This window comes from Mustela nivalis, assembly GCF_964662115.1.
Source record: "Mustela nivalis genome assembly, chromosome: 12".
NCBI lineage: Eukaryota > Metazoa > Chordata > Mammalia > Carnivora > Mustelidae > Mustela > Mustela nivalis.
In genome coordinates this window covers 52,853,632-52,878,880 of record NC_139031.1, presented here as the reverse complement: position 1 = coordinate 52,878,880, position 25,249 = coordinate 52,853,632, and the positions used below count along the sequence as shown (strand labels likewise).

At 36.4% G+C, this 25,249-nt stretch overlaps 1 protein-coding gene across 1 annotated transcript in view; it reads right to left on the bottom strand.

Moving 5' to 3' along the window:
• Positions 1-23,134, bottom strand: part of TMEM196 (transmembrane protein 196) — a 159,147-nt gene extending 136,013 nt beyond the window's left edge. Inside the window, exons 1-2 of the mRNA XM_082693843.1 lie at positions 23,071-23,134; positions 10,508-10,600 (exon numbers count right to left, since the gene is read on the bottom strand). The gene's annotated coding sequence lies outside the window, so the exon portion shown is untranslated. The remainder of the gene's footprint in view (positions 1-10,507; positions 10,601-23,070) is intronic.
• Between the last annotated feature and the right edge of the window lie 2,115 nt (positions 23,135-25,249).

Sequence of the window (25,249 nt, the reverse complement as noted above, 5' to 3'; positions counted from 1 at the left end):
AAAACAATTCTAAAATTATAGACCCCAGTGTCTTCTAAGCCATGATTTGTCATTCCATAAATTACTTGAGAGATAAAAGTCAAAAATAAACACCTACAGATGAATGCATTCAAGTTAAAATATTTTCATTTTCAGCTGTGCCTTATTTCTGCAAGACAGAAACTGAAATCGGTCTTTCTTATGTTTCATTACCTCATAATGGAACTTCTTACATTTACTAGGGAAATGTGCCTGAACTTCATTCTGCTTAATGATCTCTCAGTGAGTAAAACTCATACATATGATTCCTAAACATTCATAATACTAGACCGTGCTGAATATGAGCTTTCTCCAAGGCCATTAGTGAGTTGATCTCTCCTCTCCTGTCTCCTTCATTTCCTCGGTCTTTCCCTTTCACTCTCTCTCGTTCTCTCCCTCACCCTCCTCTTCCTCTCTTCATGCATTTCAGTTTCTCTCTCACACATACACAATCACATGCTCATTTCCAACTAGTGGGAAAAGCTGAAGAAAGTAAAAAACCAACACACATAAAGCAGCAGAGAATGCTGCAGAGAGAATCCTTTCGGGTACCAGGCCTGGTTTCTACTGAATTTGAGGTTAGCTCCAACCAGCAATTTCTGCAGTTTCATTGCAATGAGTACATTTTCCTATTTCTCTTATTTAGTTTGAGTTAACTTTCCAACAGTTGCAATTGGAGTTCTGACCAAAAGTATATTTGGTAAACCTAAAGTTGGGTTTGTCTGTTTGTTTTTATGTATTTTTTATGTTTTTCATAAAGAGAAAAAAGTACTCAACTTAATTAGCTGAGAGTTTTGAAATTGGAGCATAAAAATTGATAATTTTTATTTTGTGGCAGGGGAGAAAATTGTTCTCCCAGGAAACCCTGTACCTCCTTGCTTCCTCACTGTTCCCTGATATTCCAAAATTAAAGTTCTGCTGCTTTAGCTTATGTATCTGTAAGTGTGGAACTCACTTAGAATTAAATGGGTTATAGCAACATTTTGCTGGGTGGGATGTTGGCCTGGGCCAAAAAGAAAATTCTGGACACCAGAATTTTCATGGCCTAAGGAAACCAAGTCACACCCAACTGAAAAACAGTAACGAAAACAAAAAGCAAAACAAAATAAGACAATTGATAATTGTGCCTGAAGGTGTTTCTACAACTTGGAATTGTGTATAAGCAACAAAGACACTCAGAAAGAATTTCTGAGGAGGGATTTCTTGGTCTACCTCTCAGCTCTATGTTCCTCTTAATATCCTCAGCTACCTTTTTTTTTCTGCCACATATCGAAACGATAGGTCAAGTTTGACTGCTTCAAATGTCGGGAACTTCTAAGCTCACTTTGAGCTCAAAAGGAATGACCTCTACCCACAAGCAGGGATAAGTCATTTGCCTTGTAAGTTAATGAAGTGCAGAGGTTTAGAATGTGGCTCTTTTTAAAAAATTTAAATTAAATTAATTAACATACAATATATTATTAGTTTTAGATGTAGGATATGACTCTGACAACTATTTCACAGCCGCCTGATAGAAGGGCAAGAAATTAGGCACTCTGAGACCAGTGAGTTATGAATCCTTGAAATCTATGGAGAAGAACTAAGTAAGGTTATCAGTCATTTACTTCTTGGAGTAATCGGTCGATACTGTTTTGGAGAACTACGTTTTATGAAAAGGACAAAGGGGCAACTATTAAGATATTAGTCTTTCGGGTGAATGAACAAGGGCTCTGAAAAAGGTCACAAGATATAGGAAGAGGAGAGTGGGGGTTTTCCCCTCACAGTTTTGAGAGTGGGGGTTTTCCCCTCACAGTTTTGCTCTGACAGTCCTCAATATACAATTCAAGCAAAGTAATCAATGTGTTTAGTGGACCATGTTCTTTTTGTCCCCCTAATGAATTCATATAATCCTGTAAACTGAATGCAGGGTTTGCAGACCAATATAACAAGTCTAAAACTAAGGCTCTGGGTTTATAATAACCGTAGAAGGAAATATGGAAATACTGATTATTTATGAAGCTTGTGTCCCTGGGTACCATTTTAAGCAAGGCCATGTCTTCAAAGTACTATTGAAATCTCTTGGTTCGATAATCTATAAGGATTCTAATATTTGGTTCCTTTGTATTAGAAAGTGCTTCCAAAATCACGGAGCTTTAAAATATACAAATTCCCAGACTGTAGCACTAGAATCCAGGAATCAGCATACTTTCTTATTTTAAAGATTATATTAACATAAGAGAACTTTAGGCAAAAAGGTGTCCTAAATTCTATTATGAATTGAAATCAGTATTTTTATATGCCCATGTTACTTTTCTTTGTCTAAGTAGATTTTACTTTAACATATTTGTAGCAATGTTAAATACTATTCTTTTCTATACTTGAACTTAATATTGTACCATGTATATTTTTCCAATGTGTTTTTGTTTTTCATTACCCTAATTCCCTGGCTTCCTATTCTTACCATTCCATGAGGAAATAAATATTAATTTCCTCATGCCAATCATCTCCACCTTTCTCCATGCTTACCCAAATATATTTTGCAGTGTGCTTTTCTTTCTTAACAATAACTAATAGTGCCCTAATTCAACAGACACCGGTATAGTTTATTATTTCTCATGAGGACATGATATTCCATATTTTGAGGTACCATATTTTTTTCAACTATTTCTGTATTGATGGATATTCAGGATACTTTGCTTTTTTTTTTTCCAACTATAAACAAAATTACAATAAACTCCTCTGTTCTTATGTGTGTATATATATATACATACACACACATATATATAAATAATATTGGTGCTTATACTTCATATATTTTCAAAAGCTTTATTAATATGTTTAGGCAGCTAATGATTACTAATGGTCTAAAATAATTTCTAATATTTCTATGAGTCTCAGAGTCACTTTGCTCTACCCCTCAAGCTTCTAAAGCCGACAAAAAGCCCCTCAGTTGGAGACCGGGTATGGCAGCCCTGTGCTGGCCACGAGAGAGATACACCTGTTTTGAACACCATAGGTACCAAACTCTAAACTGACTACTTGCTGGATAAAACCTTGACATAGTCTCTCTCTTCAAGGGTTCTTCATAGCCTCAACAGATAGCTATCTACTAATGAAAAGGCACTTTCCTGGGAGTTAAATAAAATGTTGTCTTTAAAATTTCCATTCCAGTGGTTGCCTTTCACATACTTTTTATCTAGTATTTCTGTTCCAAGGAAGTGGGACTCCTTGGAAGCCCTGAGTCTTCTGAATCTATGGACAGATGATTGAGTGTCTGCAGCCATGGCATATTCAGATGGAAACATACAAGGTTACCGTGGAAACTCTCAGCATTTTGACATTGTAATCTCTTGGAACTGAGCTCTGGAAGGAGGTCTGGCAAAAGTCTCCAAGGGAAATGAGTAACAGTGTTTGTCCCATATAAGCTAAATGCAAATGAGTTATATTTAAAAAAAAAAAAAAGAAAGAAAGGAAGGAAGAAAGAAAGAAAAATAAGGAGCAGTGGATACCAAGGAGTTTGTTTTATAGATCTGACAATAGGATTTTCTTAGACATACATCTTTTATAGATGTAATATTAGAGATTACCACCACAGAGCTATTTGCTGGTTACCAGCCAATAGCTACTTTACTGAATGTTCTATGTAAGTTATAAGAGCAGATTTTTCATGGCCAGTGTGTTCCAAAAAGGTATATTACATATTGTGAAAACATAAACCTGGATACTAATATCTTAAGTCAAAGCTTTCTAATTGCCTTAAAGATCTATTTGATACAATTACTCATAGTTTTTATGTTAGTCCACCTACCAAACTTTTCCTTACAATTTCTATACTGAAGCTCATTTTTAAAAATACTAGATATTGGGGCATCTGGGTGGCTCAGTGGGTTAAAGCCTCTGCCTTCAGCTCGGGTCATGGTTCCAGGGTCCTGGGATCGAGCCCCACATCGGGCTCTCTGCTCAGCGGGGAGCCTGCTTCCCCCTCTCTCTCTGTCTGCCTCTCTGCTTACTTGTGATCTCTGTCTGACAAATAAATAAATAAAATCTTTAAAAAAATACTAGATGTTATAATCTCTTATGTTTTCTCTATGTGCTATACAAACATCTTCTCATTCTCTCTCTCTCTTTGGTTATCAACAACCCCATTATTGCTGATACGCTGTTTTTTTTTTTTTTTTAAAGATTTTATTTATTTTATTTGACAGAGAGAGAGATCACAAGTAGGCAGAGAGGCAGGCAGAGACAGAGGGGGAAGCAGGCTCCCTGCTGAGGAGAGAGCCTGATGCGGGGTTCGATCCCAGTTCACTGAGATCATGACCTGAGCTGAAGGCAGTGGCTTAATCCACTGAGCCACCCAGGCGCCCCTGATAAGCTGTTTTTGATTATATTTTTAAAATGAAATAACACAAAGGACTACTATTCCACACTTATAAAATTTAGGAACTAATCCCATGCTTCTTTTCTATAATATTATCTTTGACTTAGAGGAAAAAACAAATATTATGAAAGCACATTTTTTTCACAAATATTAATGAATTTTTTTTGTTGTTATCAGGCTCTTTAACAAATTCTTTTCTCAATAAAGGTACATTAAGAAAATAAGGATATAAATTTCCTTTTTGTTTATAGCACTGATTATTTTGCTAGATTTTTGGTGTTCTGATTTCCCAAAAGTTAGTTTCAGTGATTATTTTGTGTTTGAATATCACAATGAAATTATCACCAGTAACAGAGCTTGGCACTTCAGAGAACACAGTAACAGTTGATAACTGCCACTGCCGATAATCAGAGGGAGGTTTCATGTCCATGTGACTTCCTAGTAACCTCCTACTTAGTGTTCACATTATACAGTACTCAGAAAAAAACCTATGAAGATGGTTCTAAATTATTTGGGAGTAATTTATAGAATACATGCATTTAAATAATAATGTATCTAAATTTCTAGAACTCAGCCAAACTGTAATTTTGCTATTTTTGCTTGTAAAACAGCTTCAGTATTTAAATGTACTACAACGAATTGTTTGGGTTGCATGCATGTGTGGTTTATTTTTGTTTCTGCCAAGCACACTAGGAACTATAAACAGTCTGCCTATCCATAATGCTTCCCTTTAAAATGTGTTTTTCCATCACTGAAACCTCTTAGGCAATTAGGAATTGAGTTAACATATGTGACAAAAGCAATTAAGGACTGCTTGCCAAACCATATATATGTATGTATACACACACACACACACACACACACACACACATATGACAAAGACTAAAATAGGATGTAATATCATGCCAAAAGTACTTGGAGAGTTATCTGGAGAAATCGTCATTCTTATATAGCCCATGAGAATTTCAATTGATAAAAATAAAATAAAACCGTGCTGGGTTTATTTACCATATGATTATTTTTTCTTTGAAGTATATGCATAATGGTAAAAACATGTGTTGTATGTTAAGTCATTACTCCCCAACCTATGTGCGTAGAGATCCTAAAGGATAATGTTTAAAACCAGGAGGTCCAAAGTCAATGAAATTTATGACAAAGGAGCCAAGAATATACAATGAGGAAAGATAGCCTTTTTAATAAATGGTGTTGGGAACTCTGGATAGCCACATGGAAAAGAATGAAACTGGACCACTGTCTTATACCATCCACAAAAATAAGCTCAAAGTGGACTAAAGACTTGAATGGAAGACCAGAAACCATAAAACTCCTAGATGAAAACATCGAGAAAAAAGCCCTTAACATTGGTCCTGGCTATGATTTTTAGATTTGTCACCAAAAGCAAAGGCAACAAAATCAAGAATAAGTGGATCCGCATCAAACTAAAAAGCTTTTGTATAGCAAAGGAACCATCAACAAAATGAGAAATCAATGTATCAAATACAAACATTTCCAAATTATATATCTCATAAGGGGTTAATATGCAAAATATATAAAGAATTCATAAAACTCAATAGCAAACACACAAACAAAAAATAATTTGATTAAAAATTGGGGAGAGAGGGGTGCCTGGGTGGCTCAGTGGGTTAAAGCCTCTGCCTTCGGCTCAGGTCATGATCTCAGGGTCTTGAGATCGAGCCCCGCATCAGGCTCTCTGCTCAGTGGGGAGCCTCCTTCCTCCTCTCTCTCTGCCTGCCTCTCTGCCTACTTGTGATCTCTGTCTGTCAAATAAATAAAAAACAAAATTAAAAAAAAATGGGCAGAGAAACTGAAGACATTTTTGCAAAGATGTACAAATGACCAGCTAATTCATGAAAAGGTGTTCAACGTCACTAATCATCAGAGAAATGAAAACCCAAACCACAGTAAGATTTCACCTCACACCTACTAGAATGACTGTTGTCAAAAAGACAAGAGATAGCAAGTACTGGTGGGGGTGCTGGGGGCAGGGGTTGGGGCAGGAAGGGAACCCTCATGCACTGTTGGTGAGAGTGCAAACTGGTGCAGCCTTTGTGGAAAATCAGGGTTACTCAAAGGATTAAAAATAGAACTATCCCATAGATGAACCTTTAGGGCATTGTGCTAAGTAAAATGAGCCAGACAGAGAAAGACAAATGTTACATGGTATCACCCAGATGTCAATTTAAAAAGCAAACCAAAAAACTGTCAAACTCAATGGAACAGGAGAAAAGTGGTTGCCAAGGGCTGGAGGGTGTGGGGAATAGTGAGAGATTGGTAAAGGGTTATATATTTTCTCACCTATAAGATGAATAAGATCTGAGGATTTAGGGGGAAAAAAAAAAAAAAGTTCCACTGTGTCTCCCTTCCCCCCTCATACTCATGGCCATCCAGCCCTGTCTTGCCAGGCACACTTAGAGCATAGTGAAGAACAGCTGGTCATAAATATTCTGCCTTTGTACAGGCTGTTCCCCTTCCTAGAATGTCCTTTCTTCTTTTTCCAAAGAGGGCTCCTACTCAATGTTTCAAAATGCAGTTCAAGTATTACCTCCTCCATAGTAGAATGAGTAATTCCTATTTCTGGAGTCCACCCCGGACATTGCATATGTTTCTTACATTAAAATGAAATCATTGAACATTTGTGTTCCTACTGTGTGAATGAAAATATATTAAATGCTAGAGACATTTGCACAAATGTAGACGGGCTCTGTTCTTAAAGTCTAATCACATGGCATTACAGTGGCTCTCTGTCTCAGTAGCTTATTAATATATCACATTTCCTTATTCATCTCTATTGTACCACTTTCTAACACCGTCTGCACATTGAAGTTCCTAATGGGGGTCTAGACCTCAACCTGCCATAATATTTATTATGTGGAAGTTTGCCAGACTTATGGAAGGGCAGATCATTCCAACCAACCACTTATATCGGACACCTCTTATTTCACCAATGAAATATGATTTTGACCCCTGATACTCTCTGGCATAGAGTATGGTTATGTTTGAAACCCTTAGTTTTACTATCCTAGGGTTTATTCCTGTTCCAGCCACATCAAATGCTGACAATCCTGAAAATGTGTAATGAAGTTAACTGAAATTAAAAAAAATAATATATACAAGAAACTTATCTAAGAATATAAGATGATATCTTAATTTCCTGATATTAAAAAAAACCTACCAAATATTGGTGGCCAATATAAATATAAAAACTGTTAGAAATTCACTTGAAATCCTCAAACATTTATTTATAATATTTAATTAGTTCATAACATGTGTATACATATTTTGACACATATTAATTATATAAGAAATGACTCCACAATGCCTTGTCTATCCAAATTCTTAAGAATATTCATCCATTTACTTCCATAAAATTTTATTATTGGATTTAGGGTTTTACATAATAAAAATTATATGTACTTTCTAAAGTCTGAATTCCAAAATACTACCCATCCTCAAAGATTTGGGAAAAGAGATTAGAGACATACAAATTTTTAAGATAACATTTTTTTTACCTTCACATTTATAAGTCAATCTTATTACAAGCTTTCTTACGCATCTTCAATTTTGGAATACTAGTAGTCAGTGGAGCCATTTACGGATTATCTAACACCTTTTTAAAGAACCTATCATGCTCATTCTAAGGGGTATGGGAGTCAGAAACATTTAAATTCATACTTGATGCTCTCCCTGGATATTTTAAGTACCTAACTACATCCTCCTCCTCCTCCTATTTCATCTGTCTATGGCTAAAAGCTATATTTAAAATATTTATCTACTGGTATTGCATGCTTCCTAAGGACAGAAATGATCACCCCGCTGAAGAGTTCTGGAGCCCCATTCTGTGCCAGGCATTATCCTTTCCTTTGTTCCTGAATCTTGTAGTGGTTCAAAGGTCCTAGGGGAGAAGCCAGGGCACACCCTAAGAGGACTCAGAGCCATCAGTATTTATGAATCACGGTATTTCCGTATTTTGGACACTGCTTTAGGTGTAGTGGTGCAAAGAGAAGAAACGTCATTTGGGTTTATAGCTACATTATCTATGATCTCCATAACAAAAGTATTTCTTTTATTCCTGTTGAAAATGATCTGTAAAAGGCTAGTTTACAACACATGCCATTGTAAGGTTAACCTTCAGGGATAATTACTCAAGTCTTTGTTAAAACTCCACCCCACACTTTTTTTCATTAGCATTGAATCCAGTCATATTTGGGATTGAAATCAGCACTGAATCCAAATGGAGCTTTGGTGTTCAAGCTAAACTCAGTGAGTGTGCACTGCATAATATGGATAACTTCAAAAGGACTTAAATATAACTCAACTCTAAACCCTTGAGGCATATTTTTGAAAATATATTTTAAATGTTTTGTATTAAATCATATACAATACATATGATCTCATTAAGATAAACTCTATGTCAAAATTTTTTCCAAAGGGAAAAAATATGAGGTCTTATTTTCTAGTGTCTTAAGAGACACTAGGATGAACTTAAGATCTGATACTATCACAATTAGATTCCCTATCTTAAATTTTCTTCTAAGCTCTGCTACTTAATTGATTATACCAAAAATACCTTGACTTCTATTGCATATCATATGTATGAAAAAGTAGGTCTTTTCCTTTCTTGAAAGTTACAGAGCAGGGAATTTTAAAGACATAGAGTATCCCCCTATGCTATTGTCCTTATTGCACTGTGGAAAATGAGAAATTACTAACAGGGTAACAGGAGATACATACAGACCATTGCTCATTGGCTGGGAAATGTAGGCTTTGATGTAATGATATGGGGGAAATTGGATAAGAGATTATTTATTTTCTGTCTCTCAATAATTAGATTTGGCTTTTATTCCAAACTTACGTGAGTCTGATTACAAATCATAGAACGCTTATGTAAGCCAAGTTTTGAGAAAGCGAGTCAGGGATAAAATGGAAATTGGTGCTGATATATTATATAACCTCCACTTTGTTCTGTAATTTAGGGTTGCAGAGACTTACCAAAATGTATGCTTGTAGTTTATGACTATCAGCTGGTTTTCAACATCACCAATATCTTGGTCCTTCTCAAGAAAAGAATGTCTTGGTGGAAATCTGACAAACCTCTGACCTCTGTTAATTAGGGAACAAAGTTGCTAACAAATCTTTTGGTTACATTTTAAAGAATATGTTTATGTTTGAGTAATTTGTATATTAAATATTAAAGTATTGCTTCCAATAAAAAAAGAAAGTAAATCACTGATTCCAGTTTGGGGATATTATTATTTGTTTAAAAACTCCACTTTTCTTATAATCATCTCCCAATACTGTTCCAAAAATCCTCTTTCTCTCAAATGAATAAAAGTCAATTAGACCTTGCTATGTCTTTCACCTGGGGGGGGAGTTATAAATTAAATCTTTGAGTCTGAATATATCCTTGGGGGCATGAGTGAATTATAAAAGGTAAGGCTACAATGTACACTTTATAATATCCTTTAGATGCCCTTATTTGGAACAGAAAAGATTTACTCAGAAACAGCAAATAGTGTTAGGATTAGTCACACACAGTAGTAGAACAGCAAGTCTTTCTCACAAAGGCTGCCTTTCCCAGAAGGGGACAGCAATAAAGAAACATGGTTTTGAATTTTCAAATGGAATAGAACACACAATGAAGGAGTTAGTCAAAACACAGCTATGGCTTGAACATTATATTAAGCAAGATGTCTGAACATTTTTGGATCCCAATGGTTTCAAGGATATTTCAAGGGAGTTGTACGCAAATCACTTTAAATCCTGCCATACCCACCCAGAAACCATACGAGATTGACCAAAACTTCAGAAAATGACTTCAAAATTCCTAAAGGCATTGAAAGAGACCATTCAAATAAATGGACATGTTTTCTGCCCCCCTCTTCCCCCCCTTTTTTAAATGATAAAGATGTTGAAGTCCAGAGAATGTAAATGGTTTCTCAAAGCGAGTCATAAGCAATTCTTGAACCAAGACTAAATCTGTTGACTTTCAGTTCTGCTCTCCTTCCTTTGCTCCTGGAACTTCTCAAGAATCCCCAGAAGTAGGTAGGAATAGGCTACCTTAATAGTCCCATGAGAGGAAGAGAGGGTGGATGGTTAATTTGGAGTACTGACCTTTTAGTTGTCCTTAGTCCAAAACACACCACTGCCATGACAACCATGGCCTGAGACACTAAACTGCTCACTCTGTTCACGAACACGCAGACTCTATTTGAGATAAACAGTAGAAATAAAAAAGAAAAAGAGAGGAGAAAGTCAGCGATATCTTGAGTCAGGGACTCCTGGGATGAACCTGAGTGTCTGGACACATGGAAATGTTTGTAGGACTCTGCATCTTCCTTTTGGTTAATTTGTATAGTGACCAAGACTGTAATTCTGTTACAGTGTTTCTTCTTGGTTCTTAGTTCATCTTCAAGGGGCTTTGTTGGTAAGATTTACGAAAATAAATGTTTAAGACCTCATACCATTTTGAAACATTCATAGGTTGGTGATGGGATTACTTAGCCTTTCGTGGGATCTTTACGATGATGATCTTTTAAACTAGTAGTTGAACTTTAAACAATTTTCAATGAAATATATATTCTGAAGAACATGTAAAATGTCTGAAAAACTGAAAGAATGGTAATAATGTACATCAGTGTATCTAATAGCTGAGTGACAAAGTTGAGATGCTATAAGCTGAGAGGTCCCCCTGAGTCATTCCTTCATCATGTACCTCCTCCTCTCTCCCCACCGAACAATGATTCTCCAGAAACTTGAATTAGGGGTGCCTGCGTGGCTCAGTGGGTTAAAGCCTCTGCCTTCGGCTCAGGTCATGATCCCAAGGTCCTGGGATCCAGCCCCACATCGGGCTCTCTGCTTGGCAGGGAGCCTGCTTCCCTCTCTCTCTCTGCCTGCCTCTCTGCCTACTTGTGATCTCTGTCTGTCAAATAAAGAAATAAAATCTTTAAAAAAAAAAAAAAAGAAACTTAAACAGTCCCTTGTTTTTTAGAAAAGCACATCGCTTTACTACCAATGTGTGTTTCCTTAGACAATATATTGTTTTATCTTGATTGCTTTCCAGTTTTATATAAGTGGTATAGACTTTATTATTTCACTGAGACTTACTTCTTTGGCACAACATGAGTTCTTTGAGTCCCATCCATTTTGAGGGCACGTAAGTGACGTTAATTTCACCCTATATGGTATTTCATTGTATTAATGTATTTTTTTCTATTCTAGTAGGGATGATTGGGATGGTTGCTTTGATCTAGACTTCTACTGGCCAATATATGGGAATTCCTATTATTTCACATCCTGGCCAATATTCCATATAGTCGGATTTTGTCATTTGTATCAAGCTAGTGGGTGTAAAACAGCAATTCATTGCTGAAAAATGATATCCCCTAATTACCTTTCCATATGGATACTGACCCCATTTCCCTTTTCTGTTTGTCTTGGCTCATTTTTCTTTTTTTTTTTTTTAAGATTTTATTTATTTATTTGACAGAGAGAAATCACAAGTAGATGGAGAGGCAGGCAGAGAGAGAGAGAGGGAAGCAGGCTCCCTGCCGAGCAGAGAGCCCGATGCGGGACTCGATCCCAGGACCCTGAGATCATGACCTGAGCCGAAGGCAGCGGCTTAACCCACTGAGCCACCCAGGCGCCCTTGGCTCATTTTTCTATTGAAAATTTATCCTTTAATTATCTTTATATTCTGGATACTGTAAGGTTTGTTCATCTATATACAACAAATATTTATTCCTGACTTATAGCTTGTTTTTATTCTTTATGTGGTAAATATTGAGGAACAAAAATTATTCATTTTAATTCAGTCAAATGTATCAATCTTTTTCTTTATATTAAACTCCAAATTATGTTTTTTAAGAGTCACAGACTTTCATTTGTTTTATAGAAACTGTTGAATACCTGTTATTTCATATATTTCAACATAACAATTTACAATTTTTGCATCTTGTTTAAGATATCCTTCACATTTTCATAATGATGTTACCTTTTGTCTAAAATTTTATAATGTCACTCTTCACATTTAGGGCTTTAAAGTACTTCTAATAATATCTTTTGTGAGTTGAAAGTGTAATCCTATTTCTCTATATATGGTAGTGAGTTGTCCAAAAAGCATTTATTACCCTTTTTTGGGAGACAGTTCTCCACAGGCCTCTTAGGTCTCTGCATCTGTTCTGAAAGCTTTTAATGTACACTATTTTTTTCAAAAATGTTTGTATAGTAATTAGCCTTAGAAAATTGAAACAGTATCTCTCCTCAATTCACACACACACACACACACACACACACACACACACACCAAATGTACATAAAAATTGTTGAGGGAAACTGGCACCTTTATACTATTGAGGTGTCAGTACATAAACAGTTTCTATTTATTCACATCTTCTCTAATGTCTTACATAAAGTTCTATAATTTTCTTCCTAAAGGTCTTGATCATAAATGGTACCTTATGTTTTTTATGTTTTGATAAATATATCTTTTGAAATATTTAATTTTAGTAAAATATTTTATAACTTGATAGAGAAAACTAAATTTTTATATATCAGTTCTATCTAGAAAATTGTTAAACCCTATATTAAATCTCATAATTTCTACAAACATAATTATGTTGTTGTTAATAATAGTTTTGTATATTTCTTTCCATAGTTTAGACCCTTTGTTTCTTCTTATTAACTTACTTTGTTAGCTATACTCTCCAGTAAAATTTTGAATAGAAGGGATGTTAAATAGTATCCTCAATCTGATCCTCATCTTAAAGAAAAACAATTCTAATTTTACCATTTACTATGATGTTTGTGAGAGTTTTTGCAAATATGTTTTATAAAGCTTTTAAAAATGTACTGGTGTTGAATTACAGCAAATGCTTTTTTCAGCATCAACAAGATGTTCACATGATTTTTCACTTCAATATTTTGTATTGCCTTAATTATTTTAGTGTCAAAACAACCTTAAATTTCTGTGATAACTCAATCTATTATTTTCTTCTATTTATCTTAGGCTTGTATGCTATTTTTTTTTAAGTTCTTAAGATAGAATACTGAGCTTACTAATAATCAAATTTTTTTTTAAGATTTTATTTATTTATTTGACATAGAGAGAGAGAAAACAAGTAGGTAGAGAGGCAGGCAGAGAGAGAGGAAGCAGGCTCTCCGCGGAGCAGAAAGCCCAATGTGGGGCTCGATCCCAGAACCCCAGAATCATGACCTGAGCTGAAGGCAGAGGCTTTAACCCGCTGAGCCATCCAGGCGGCCCAATCAAATGTTCTTATTAAATTCATTTATATTTATACACTTTCATCAAAGAAATGCTTTTATTGTATTAACAAATTCTAGCCTGTACTATTTTCACTATCTTTCAGTTTAGAATATTTTAAAATTTCAAATATTATTTCATTTTTGACCCATGAGTTACTTATAATTGTCTTTATTTCTAACTATACTAGTTGTCTACCCATCTGAGACTTTCTAGGTTGATTTTATTATAGTAGAGAAAATGTTTTCTACGACAACAATCCTTTAAAATTATTGAAATTTGTATTATGACCTAGAACATCTTCAGCTCCACTGTAAAACATTTTTGCATACTTGAAAAATTATGTCTATTTTTCATTTGATTGTTGTTTGCTCTGTTCTAAATAAGTACATCATACTGTTTGTTAATCTTATTCAAATCTCCTATATCCTTCTGAATATTCTGTCTTATTTGTTACTAAAAAGGACATATGAAAATAATTCATTGTGATGGGGTATGACTATCCCTATATCCCTGCCAACTTTTGCTTAGATTGTAAGGATATGTTTCTAGCTGTCAACAAGTTTAGAATTATTATATCTTCCTACTGAATTAAACTGTCTTCTTAAGACGTCCTTATCTCTAGCAATGCATTGTACATCGAACAGTATTTTGTCTGATATTAGTATAACTCTAGTAGTTTCCCATTTTTTCATCCTTATATTTTCAAACTTTCCATAGCCTCATATTTTCTATATGTCTCTTATAAACTACACATAGTTAATTATTTTAAGCCAACACTATTTTGTCATTAGGACTATATTTGAATTTATTCCTACAGTATTATTTTTATTTTTACTTTTGAAATGCATAAAAACACAGGTGGGAGAGCATGGATTTCAATACATCCTTCTGGATACAGAGAATCCACTTGCTGTCTTTCAGGCTGGAGAAAGGTTTGCGGTGGAGTTTCTAGATGAAAGAAGTCAGGTAACCTGAATGTCCATGTGAAGCTAAGCACCTGCCACCAAAAGCCCAGATTAGATGGTAAAATGAAGGAGAAATAAAACTTACTGTGTTAAATTAAAATTTGGAGAGGACTGTTTGTTACTGTAGTCTGTCCTTAATAATACAACTTTCTCCCAAACCCTTTGTGATATAGCCAAAATTGTTTTTGAAGGAATACATATTGCTTCAAATGCATTCTAATTTTAAAAAGACCCAGATAATATAATTCTGTTTTCACTATAAAAGGTCATAAAAACTACTAAATAAGCCAAAAACAAACAGAAAGTCCATAAATTGAGTCTTAACCCTTTATGATAGTGTCTATATGAAGTTGGGCAAGTTTCACTAATTCTCTGAGACCTTTATTTCCTGTCCATATGTCTACTAGTGAATACATAATAGAGTTTTGTATGGATTAAATTTGATTCCTGGTTTACAGATGGGGCTCAAAAGGGGATATATTAATAAAAGTAACCAATGGTAATTAGTGTTAACTGCAAAATCCTACTTTGCCATTACTTTTAGTATGAATATACCCATTACTATGCCAGTTCAATGGTTCCTGTTTTTTATGGAGTTATTAACTCCATAAAATGAAATATTTTATATAGGCAGAAATGCTTTTAAAATGCATAGGTCATTAAAAAAACTAATACAGGGGCGCCTGGGTGGCTCAGTGGTTTAAGCCTCTGTCTTCAGCTCAGGTCATGATCCCAAGGTCCTGGGATCGAGCCCCACATCGGGCTCTCTGCTTGGCAGGGAGCCTGCTTCCTCCTCTCTCTCTCTGCTTGCCTCTCTGCATACTTGTGATCTCATTCTGTCAAATAAATAAATAAAATCTTTAAAAACAACAACAAACTAATACGGAGTCAAAAAGAGAAAAACTCAAAGGTTTACTTAACATTAAGAAAATAAAATAATTTAACAAAGACCTATTTCTGATATGCAGTATGTTGATTTGTATCAATTAAATTTTCCTCTGAATTCTGAACTTAGTTAAAATTTGAGTGACAGGATCAAAGGAGAGAAAGAATCGATGAACACTGGTTAACAGGTTTTCCTGGCAACACATCCTGGGCCAGATGGCATTGTCAAGCAGAAGGTATTTGAAGTGACTTGTTGCTAAGCATTGCCAACAAGTTGGTCCCTTATGAGCCACTACATGCACAAGAGGCTTTGTCATAAGGTCTGTAATAAGATGCCAGAAAAGATTTGTGAAAGCTGTTTTAGTACCTTACATACCCTCTTCTGTACTATAGCTCAGGATAGATCTCTGTGAGCATATATGTCTTCCTACCTGTATTCAAAAATGATTTTTTATCCTATGAATTATTTGATTATTTTTCTTTATGGTACTGGGTTTTCGGCATTTCCAGGACTGTTTTAAAAAAATGTATATTCCCACCATGAACCTGAAGAGATAAAGCTCATTTTCTTGTTATGTCTATAAAGACTAACTTTCCACATCTGTGATTAGAATGTCCATGTATTGGCAATAGATGAAATATTATTTTAAATATTCAAATAAATATACACATTTAGGGGCGCCTGGGTGGCTCAGCTGGTTAAATGCCTGACTCCTGGTTTTGGCGCAGGTCATGATCTCATGGGTCCTGAAATCCAACCAGAATGCCTGGCTCCGGGGGGAGTCTGCTCAAGATTCTCTTTCTCTGCCCCTCCCCCCATCACACATGCACATGCACCCTCTCTTCCTCTCTCTAAAATAAGTTAATTAATTAAAGAAATACACACACACACACACACACACAATCTCCTCTAGCTTTTACTAGAGGGTACCTGATTACCAGGACATACTGGTCTTTTGGTCACTTCCCCTCCATTCATTTGTCGCATGGAGGATGAGCATAAAGTCAATAATTTTAGAAATAAGAATTTGGATGGGTCAAAAGATCAGGCCTTCCAAATGATCTCACATATTTTTGACCCAATAGTTCATGTTCTTCCTTCTCATTACCCTCCATTCTGTGCTCCCTTGATAAACACTAAGGCTAACATTGACATATTAATTCAATCTGCAAACACGGTTTAAATAGTCATGACTGTCACATGCCTTTGCAATTGCATGTGCTCTTATTCTGCTTCAATTAGTAATCAACTATTAGTTTAACCAAGTGGTTTTTAAAAGTTACCCGAAAGAAAAAAAAACCAACACTTCATTCTTTAAAGATTGATACATCAGGCTTATTTGCTATTTTAATTTTTAAAAATTTTTATTTATTTATCTTAATTTAATTAATTAACATATATATTATTAGTTTCAGAGGTAGAGTTCAGTGATTCATCAGTGCTCATTACATCACAGGCCCTCCTTAATGTCCATCGCCCAGTTACAAATTCCTCCCAAGATTTTATTTATTTATTTGAGAAGGGGGGAGACAGAGGGAGAGCAAGAGAAAGCATGTGCACTAGTAGGGGTGGGGGCTGGGTAGAGGGAGAGTAAGAAGTAGACTCTGCAGAGCAGGGAGCCAGGGGTGGGGCTTGATCAGGCCTATTTGAATGCTAACTAAAAGTCCAAGTAAAAAAGATTTGCTGAGGAAGGATAAAAAAGTAGACTGTCATAGACATGCTTGTACTTTTGCTTCTGTTGGCTTATTTTGCATCTTTAGCATAGTTATACCAGATACCGATTGATATTTCGAATGGTCTTTACTAGTGATAAAGTGAAAGTAGTTTTATATCAGATTATTGCACTAGGGTAGCCTATACATTTAGTAATATTTGATATTTTAAGTTTCTAAATTTATTTTTAAATTTTGTTTTCTATTATGGAAACTGGAGAGATTGAATCTGGATCTGCTCTATCAGTTATATTATAAATATGAGGCTTACCCATAAAAGACCCTTAATGATAGAGAACAAACTGAGGGTTGACGGAGGGAAGAGGGTGGGGGATGGGCTGAGTGGGTGATGGGCATTAAGGAGCCTACTTGTTGTGAAGAGCACTGGGTGTTGTACGCGGCTGACGAATCACTAAATTCTACCCCTGAGACCAATTTTACCATATATGTTAACTAAGTAGGATTTTTTTTTTTTTTTAAATGAGATAAAGAGGTGCCTGAGTGGCTCAGTCATTAAGTGTCTGCCTTCAGCTCAGGTCATGATCCCAGGGTCCTGGGATCAGCATCAGGCTGATCAGGTCTCAGCATCAGGCTCTGGGCTCCCCAGGAGGCCTGCTTCTCCCTTTCACACTTCCCCTGCTTATGTTCCCTCTCTCGCTGTGTCTCTCTGTCAAATAAATAAATAAAGTCTTTTTAAAAAATGAGATAAAAAAATAAATATGAGCTTTGCCAAGTATGAGGTATCGTGTGAGAGACCCAAAGAAACATGAGGGAGTGCTCTTCCCACAAGACCTTAATTTACTTGAGAAGAGAAAAATAAAAAATAAAAAAGCCCATCTTTGCATATTTTGTACATGTTTTCTCAGTATGCCTGGGACACTGTCCTTACTCCTCCACCTGCCTCTTCCTGGCTGACTCCTTTCCTTTCAGATTTTAACTTAAGTTGTAATTTCTTCCAAGAATTTTTCGTGATCCCACATTGGAGTATGCAGTCTGTGAGAAGCACCCTGCACTTTCCGTATACTATCACTTCTACTGCAGTTGGTTGCTTTTTGTCTGTCTTCACTAGACTTGAAGCGGTGTCAAGGCAGGAAACTTATTTGTTTGCTCAACTACTAAAACTTCCAAATTACAAGAAACCCATAAATATGTGCTGAAAAAATATCATCAACTTTTGAAGACGTATACAAAAATTTCAATGTTCCATTGGCGTTTCCAGAAAAAAAGAGATGACATTAAGTGGTCAGGAAAGAAGACTTCATGCAGCAGGGTAGAGTCTGGGCTTTCTGTTAGTACTAAAAAGTACAGTGGAAAATAGACTCTATTAGCGGTGATGTGATTGAAAGTGTGGAGTGACACTTAAAGAAAGTAAAAATGGCCATTCATCTCTGGCCTACGGTTTATTTCTAGAATAGACTTAACCTAGCTGATGTATTACATTCTGCACACAGCTAGCAGCTTTAATTGATGGGCTGTGTGTGCAGAGTATCAAATGAGTTGGCACTGCTGGATAAGAATGAAACAGCTTTTTTAAAAGGTGAAGAGTAATGGTCAAAACTACTTTCAGTTTTATTACTTTCAAATTGCTTACTTATGGAAGCAGTGGATATAAAAAGATCAGAGGATTAGAAGGAAAAGCTACAAGTTTTAGATGGACATAACATACAGGTTTGAGGATGGAAACTGTTTTTTATGGGACTTTCAGCCAATTTCATAAAGGTTTCTTCTTAAGAATTTATAGGACTAAGAATTTTAAAAATACAAAGAAAATAACCTTGGGGGCTACTGGATCGAATATGATCTCATTGTCGTTCAGATTTCCCATTTAGTACATCATATTGTTCCCCCGTATATTCTTTCAATAGTAATTTGTGCTACTCTCATTTACCAGAGAACCATAAAACAACTGATCAGGCTAAGCAGATGTCCGTGTCCATTACAAAATAAGCTTGGACCAGAACACTTTCAGGCTGCTCCATATCTTTACAGTTCTATTACCAGTGATGACTAAAATGTAATTTCAGAAGTCTATATTTTTATTTTATAAGAGGTAAAATCTTTCTTATTCGTTTTTTGAATAGTTCTTTATTTTTTGCATTGCTATTGTCTGTTAGATGACAGAGAAAGAATTATTATTTTCTAATATGATTACAGTATTGCTTAGTTACTTGAATCTCAAAATAACTAAAATTGAGATGCCACAAGAGTCAACAAAAGCAGACAAATAAATAACTAATTTCTTATAAGTAATGAGATTTTCTAGTGATGATCTCCATCTGACAAACATTGCTCCTCAGATTCCCATCTGTCACTACTCATTGTTAACTACTGATCTGGAGAATTTTTTTTTTTAAGATTTTATTTATTTATTTGACAGACAGAGATCACAAGTAGGCAGAGAGGCAGGCAGAGAGAGAGAGGAGGAAGCAGAATCCCCGCTGAGCAGAGAGCCCGATGCGGGACTTGATCCCAGGACCCTGGGATCATGACCTGAGCTGAAGGCAGAGAGTTTAACCCACTGAGCTACCCAGGTGCCACTGATCTGGGGAATTTTTAACTGTTTTGTCTAGAGTCTACATGAAAATTTCTAGAATCTACTAATAATTCGCTTCATAATGGGATTTTTCAATGATATGCATTTCTTAAACCAACATTGAGAGAGATGCAAGAAGCACCTGTGATTTTAATTAATCGTTCTTTAATTCTGTATTTCTGCTACTTTCAAAAGTTAATGAAGCCCTTTGGTTAACAAAAAATGGGATGCTGGCATTTGAAATCCCACGATCAGTGTAATGCCTATTTGAAATCTCTTTTTCCGGGGCACCTGGGTGACTCAGTGGGTTAAGCCGCTGCCTTCGGCTCAGGTCATGATCTCAGGGTCCTGGGATCGAGTCCCGCATCGGGCTCTCTGCTCAGCAGGGAGCCTGCTTCCTTCTCTCTCTCTCTCTCTGCCTGCCTATCAGTGTACTTGTAATTTCTCTCTGTCAAATAAATAAATAAAATCTTTAAAAAAAAAAAAAAAAGAAATCTCTTTTTCCTCTGCCAAATATTTTATTAAAACAAAAGTCCTTAACCTATGTCTCTCCTTTTATTAATAGGTAAACATCTTAGGGGCACCTGGGTGGCTCAGTGGGTTAAGCAACCGATTCTTGGTTTCTGCTCTTGGGGTCCTGAGACTGAGCTCTGAGTAGGGCTCTGCACTCACTTCTCTCTTCCACTCCCTCTGCTCCTCCCCCCATTTGCACTTTCTCTCTCGAAAATAAGAAAATAATTCTTTAAAAAAATATGTATACATGTTAGAGGAGTACACTTCATTCTTTAATCCACTACAATATGGCTTTTGACCTTTCCACTCTTTGAAAATAGTTTTTATTATGACCACTAATAACCAAATCCAAAGATAATTTCTCATCCTATTTTCTTTTATCTTTTTATTCTTTTCTTTTTTCCTTTTATTCTTTTATAAAGTGTCATGAAACTTTACCTCATGTACCTCTGTGGCCTACATGATCATTTATAGTCTAGAGGCTCCCACTATATTATCTCCAGACCAGATATTTTTCTCCTGAAGTTCTGGGTCCTATTCCACATGCCCGTTAGACACCTCCTTTTGGATGCCTTAGAGAAACTTAAGCCCCACAAGTCGAAAACTAAATACATTCTACAACTCAGTTCCTTTATCCATAAAATTTAGATAGCAAGAGTTCCCATTTCGTAGAAAGTAGGGTGAGGATTACACATAGTGCCCAGCATAGACAAAGGAGTCAATACCGCTGTTGTTATTATTGATGTCAACACTATTATTACTAGGTGCTCTTTTGACTCCAACTTCTACTTTATCTGCCAGATGCCCCATTTTTTCATCCAGTGCAGTTCATTCTCCTTGCTCTCAATCCTCCCCTCTAAGCAGTGTGCAATCAAGCAAAGGCTTATTCTAATCCAATACGATGCAGTCAATCCTACAACAAATCTCTGTCAAATCAGTCCTCCCAAACTTCTAATGGATTGTCCTGAGGTCAGTGCTTTGATGCAGTTAGTTTATGACTCAAAACTCATTAAAAGATACAATATCTATAGAAAGCTTTTGAATCTCTTCTCTCTGAAAAATTAGCCACATTACCTTCTATTTCAAAGTTTAGCATCCTTAAACTCTCTGGGTAGCCTTACATTTTGTATTTCCTTAATCAGTCCCCACTTATTTCACTTTATGCTAACTATATAAATAAAATGTTAATTTAAATGAGTGCGGGAAAACTAGGTCACTATGATGGAAAATAGGTCAACATTGCTTCAGGGGTACTCAAGAACAACCAGGTAAATTTAAATATGTATTATGTGTGAAATGACTGAGAAAATTATTATTAAAAAGAAAAGAAAAGAAAAGAAAAAAGCTATCCAGGGGCACCTGGATGGCTCATTTAGTTAACTTCTGGACTCTTGATTTTGGTTCAGGTCATAATCTCAGGGTATTGAGACGGAGTCCTGCATGGGGCTCTGTGCTCCCTTGCTGCACCGCTGGAAATTTCTCTCCTTCTCCCTGTCCCTCTGCTCTTCCCCCTACTCTGTCTGTCTGTCTGTCTGTCTCTCTCTCACATAAATAAAATAAATACATTTTTAAAATGCCATCCATTTTTCAGGATGTCTGCTAGCTTAGACTTCTTTTTTATAAGATATCTGTTTCAACCATGAGGAACAAAATATTATACATTATCTTTGTCCCTTAAAAATATAAGTTCTGGGGCGCCTGGGTGGCTCAGTGGGTTAAAGCCTCTTCCTTCGGCTCAGGTCATGATCTCAGGGTCCTGGGATCGAGCCCCGCATCAGGCTCTCTGCTCAGCAGGGAGCCTGCTTCCTTCTCTCTCTCTGCCTGCCTCTCTGCCTCCTTGTGATGTGTCTGTCAAATAAATAAATAAATAAATCTTAAATATATTTATATATATATATATGTATATATGTATATATATGTTTTATTTTCAAAGACATCCTCAAGGTATCTGCTGCTTCCCAATAAGGAAATTAAGGGGACCAGCAACTGGCTTGTTTCTTTTATTTTGTTATTTGATTTCCAATTTTACAATAGTTATCCTCAGATAATCCTCAATTCTACATTTTTTGAAATTATTGCTTTTCACAATCCTTTAGTAATTGCTTGTGACTGGATCACACTACCTCATTCCACGGGACCCCTCCATATTCACTTAACCAGGCAGGGACCGTAAGCAATCCAGTGAAGGAGATAACTATGAAATGGGATTTCAGGGGCACCTGGGTGGCTCAGTGGATTAAGTCTCTGCCTTCAGCTCAGGTCATGGTCTCAGGGTCCTGGGATCAAGCCCCACATAGTGCTCTCTGTTTAGCAGGAGCCTGCTTCCCCTTCTCTCTCTCTGCCTGCCTCTCTGCCTATTTGTGATTTCTGTCTGTCAAATAAATAAATAAAATCTCAAAAAAAAAACCCACAAAAAAACACTGGATTTCAAAGATATGGGGCTAGAGGCCTAAATGTTTTTCTCCAGAGAAGTAGAGAAGGAGTTCCGCGAGAGAGCTCAGTAATTTAAAACATCTGACACACCATAGTTCTTAGAATTGTCATATCCTTTTGGACAAATGTTAGAATGTTCTCTAAAGCGCTTTTTATAAAGTCCCCAAACTCCTAGTTCCTAGTAAGTTCTGTTTACTAGTTATCATAGATAGATCACTTCCCCTAAACAGTGCTGTTTCCTGTAGATTACCAGAACATATGCTGATTTGCAGCTCTATTACAAAGCAAAATAAAATCTTTTATTCCTTGATCTCTAATATTTCTATATAAAATCACTTTAAAAAGTCGTATGTTCACAGTATGCACTTACCTAGTCATAAATACAGAGTCAGAGCTTCCTAGGCCATTGACAAAGTTCATGGCTCCATAGTCATAATAAACAGTGGAACAGGGGAGAAGGACAAAAAAAAAAAGAAGGCAACTTTATTTAAAAAAAAGAAAAAGAAAAAGTTGAATTCAATGGTTCACATATTCCCTGAGGTAGATCATTAGAGACTAGTTAGTTCTCTTTCTTCCTTTTTTTTTTTTTTTTTTTTTTTTTTTAACTCAGGCATGAAGATCACATTGAAATTCTGGCCAAATCAACTGTTGCTGGAATTTATAGAACAGATTTGGAATTACCAATTTAAACTTCATAGTTGGCTGAGAATCCAGCTGTGTTGGCTCAGCCAGAGTGTAATGGAAGGTTAGACATGTGACATCATCTGACACCATGCAATGAGTGGTCAGGCAGGGGGAGGGGAGGGCCTTCAACAGAGAATAGCTTCTCTGCAGACAGAGAAGGGTGACATTTTTGCATTGGAACTAGACTCTTTGCTGACATGAAAGGAAAGCAATTTTGGCTTTAATTGTAGAAATAACTACCTTAGTCTCCAATTTGTGTGGTTTGGAGCCATCAACAGAGTACCATAACCCCTGTGTCCCAGAGGTGTGAAATGCTGTCTGCTTTACACAGCACGCCAAATGGCCAATTAAAGTGAACGTGAAGAGGCATGATGCCAAACAGAAACACATTTTCTGCGGTGGCTATTTTTAACTATGTGCAGTATCTTTTGACCTATTTCCCCTTGCTTGGCTATCTTCAATGTTCACATTCTCAAGGACGACACATCTGAATACTAAGCACATATATTCCTCATTTCCAAGTTGGACAAAAGAAGATAGGGTTCTGACCCTGAAATAAAGGCTAAGCCTCTTGGCAAGCTCAGACAAGGACTTTCCAGCTCACTTCTGCTTGGCTCGTGATATCTATTCAGTCTCTTGACGGGAGAAGTCTAGTCCTAGTTTATATGTGGAGGGTTTCTAGATGGTAATTCTCAAACATTCACTGGGAAAGAGACCTTTAAAGAGAATTATCCTCTTCTGTTCCTGTTCATTAAGTCACAAATGTGCTCTAGGAATGCTTGACCTTCTGATTTCTGCATTTCCTATATGCTGGAAGGAACCCTGACAGGGAGTGTGCACATATTATCAATACACACACAAGCACACACACCTCCTGCACAGGGAGAGGTGAAGCTGCTTTAAAGGTCCAAGATGAGGATATGGCAATGGCCTCATGAGGGAAATGTACTAGGTGTGCCTAGAAAACTGCTACAGATCCAAATGCTGGAATACACCCCATGGGGCCTCTACTGAGCTTTTCTCATTGTCTTCTCCATGACTGGGGGAGGAACAGGAGTGTCCCCCCATGTTTAGGGGCTGGGAGCTTTAAGATGACAGAAGAGAGAGGTTGGCAGTCATTTAAAATTCAACACTGAGTATGGAGCTCATACTTCTTTCAGAGAACTATGTGGGTACCCAGAATATTTTTCTTCCTCAAGCAGAACACAAACCCTATTTGACATTAGTACTTGGGTTGGTAAGTTGAATTTTGCCAGACCAGTCTGGTGCCAAAACAGTAAAAGAGACATCCCCAATGTCCAGTCTAGAAAATTCTAGCTCACTCTCAATATGTCAGAAAAGACAGGAGCAAGCTTCATGTTCCCTTTAAATGGATAGAGATACAGCTTATCTGTAACTTTCTGTAGGCTTGCACGGAATTAGGAACACTGTTACTATTATACTCCCTTATATCTGCAGAAGAGTTTTTTAAATCTTTCCAAAGCACTTTAATATCAATTACCTTATTTAAACCTTGAAAACCTTTAAAGCAATGAAGACAGAAATCAGTGCTTCATTTGGAAGATAAGGAAATTGAGGCCTAAGGAATCTATTTAACCAATAGAAGGAGATACCAAAAAACCAAGATAACAACCAAGCTGACACTAGAACTGAGGTCACCAGAAATGAGACAGTTTCCTTCCCTGAGGGTTGTATAATCTGCCTTTGATATCACAAGCAGATCTGAGAGAGACACACATTAGGGAAGTCCATGCTGAGGTTCGGTACTGAATCTAAGGACTGATGAAATGTTGAGGCAAAGGTGTTCCATCTGGAACAGAGGCATCAGCAGGCAAGTCCAAAATTGAGTCTAAGAGAATACCAAG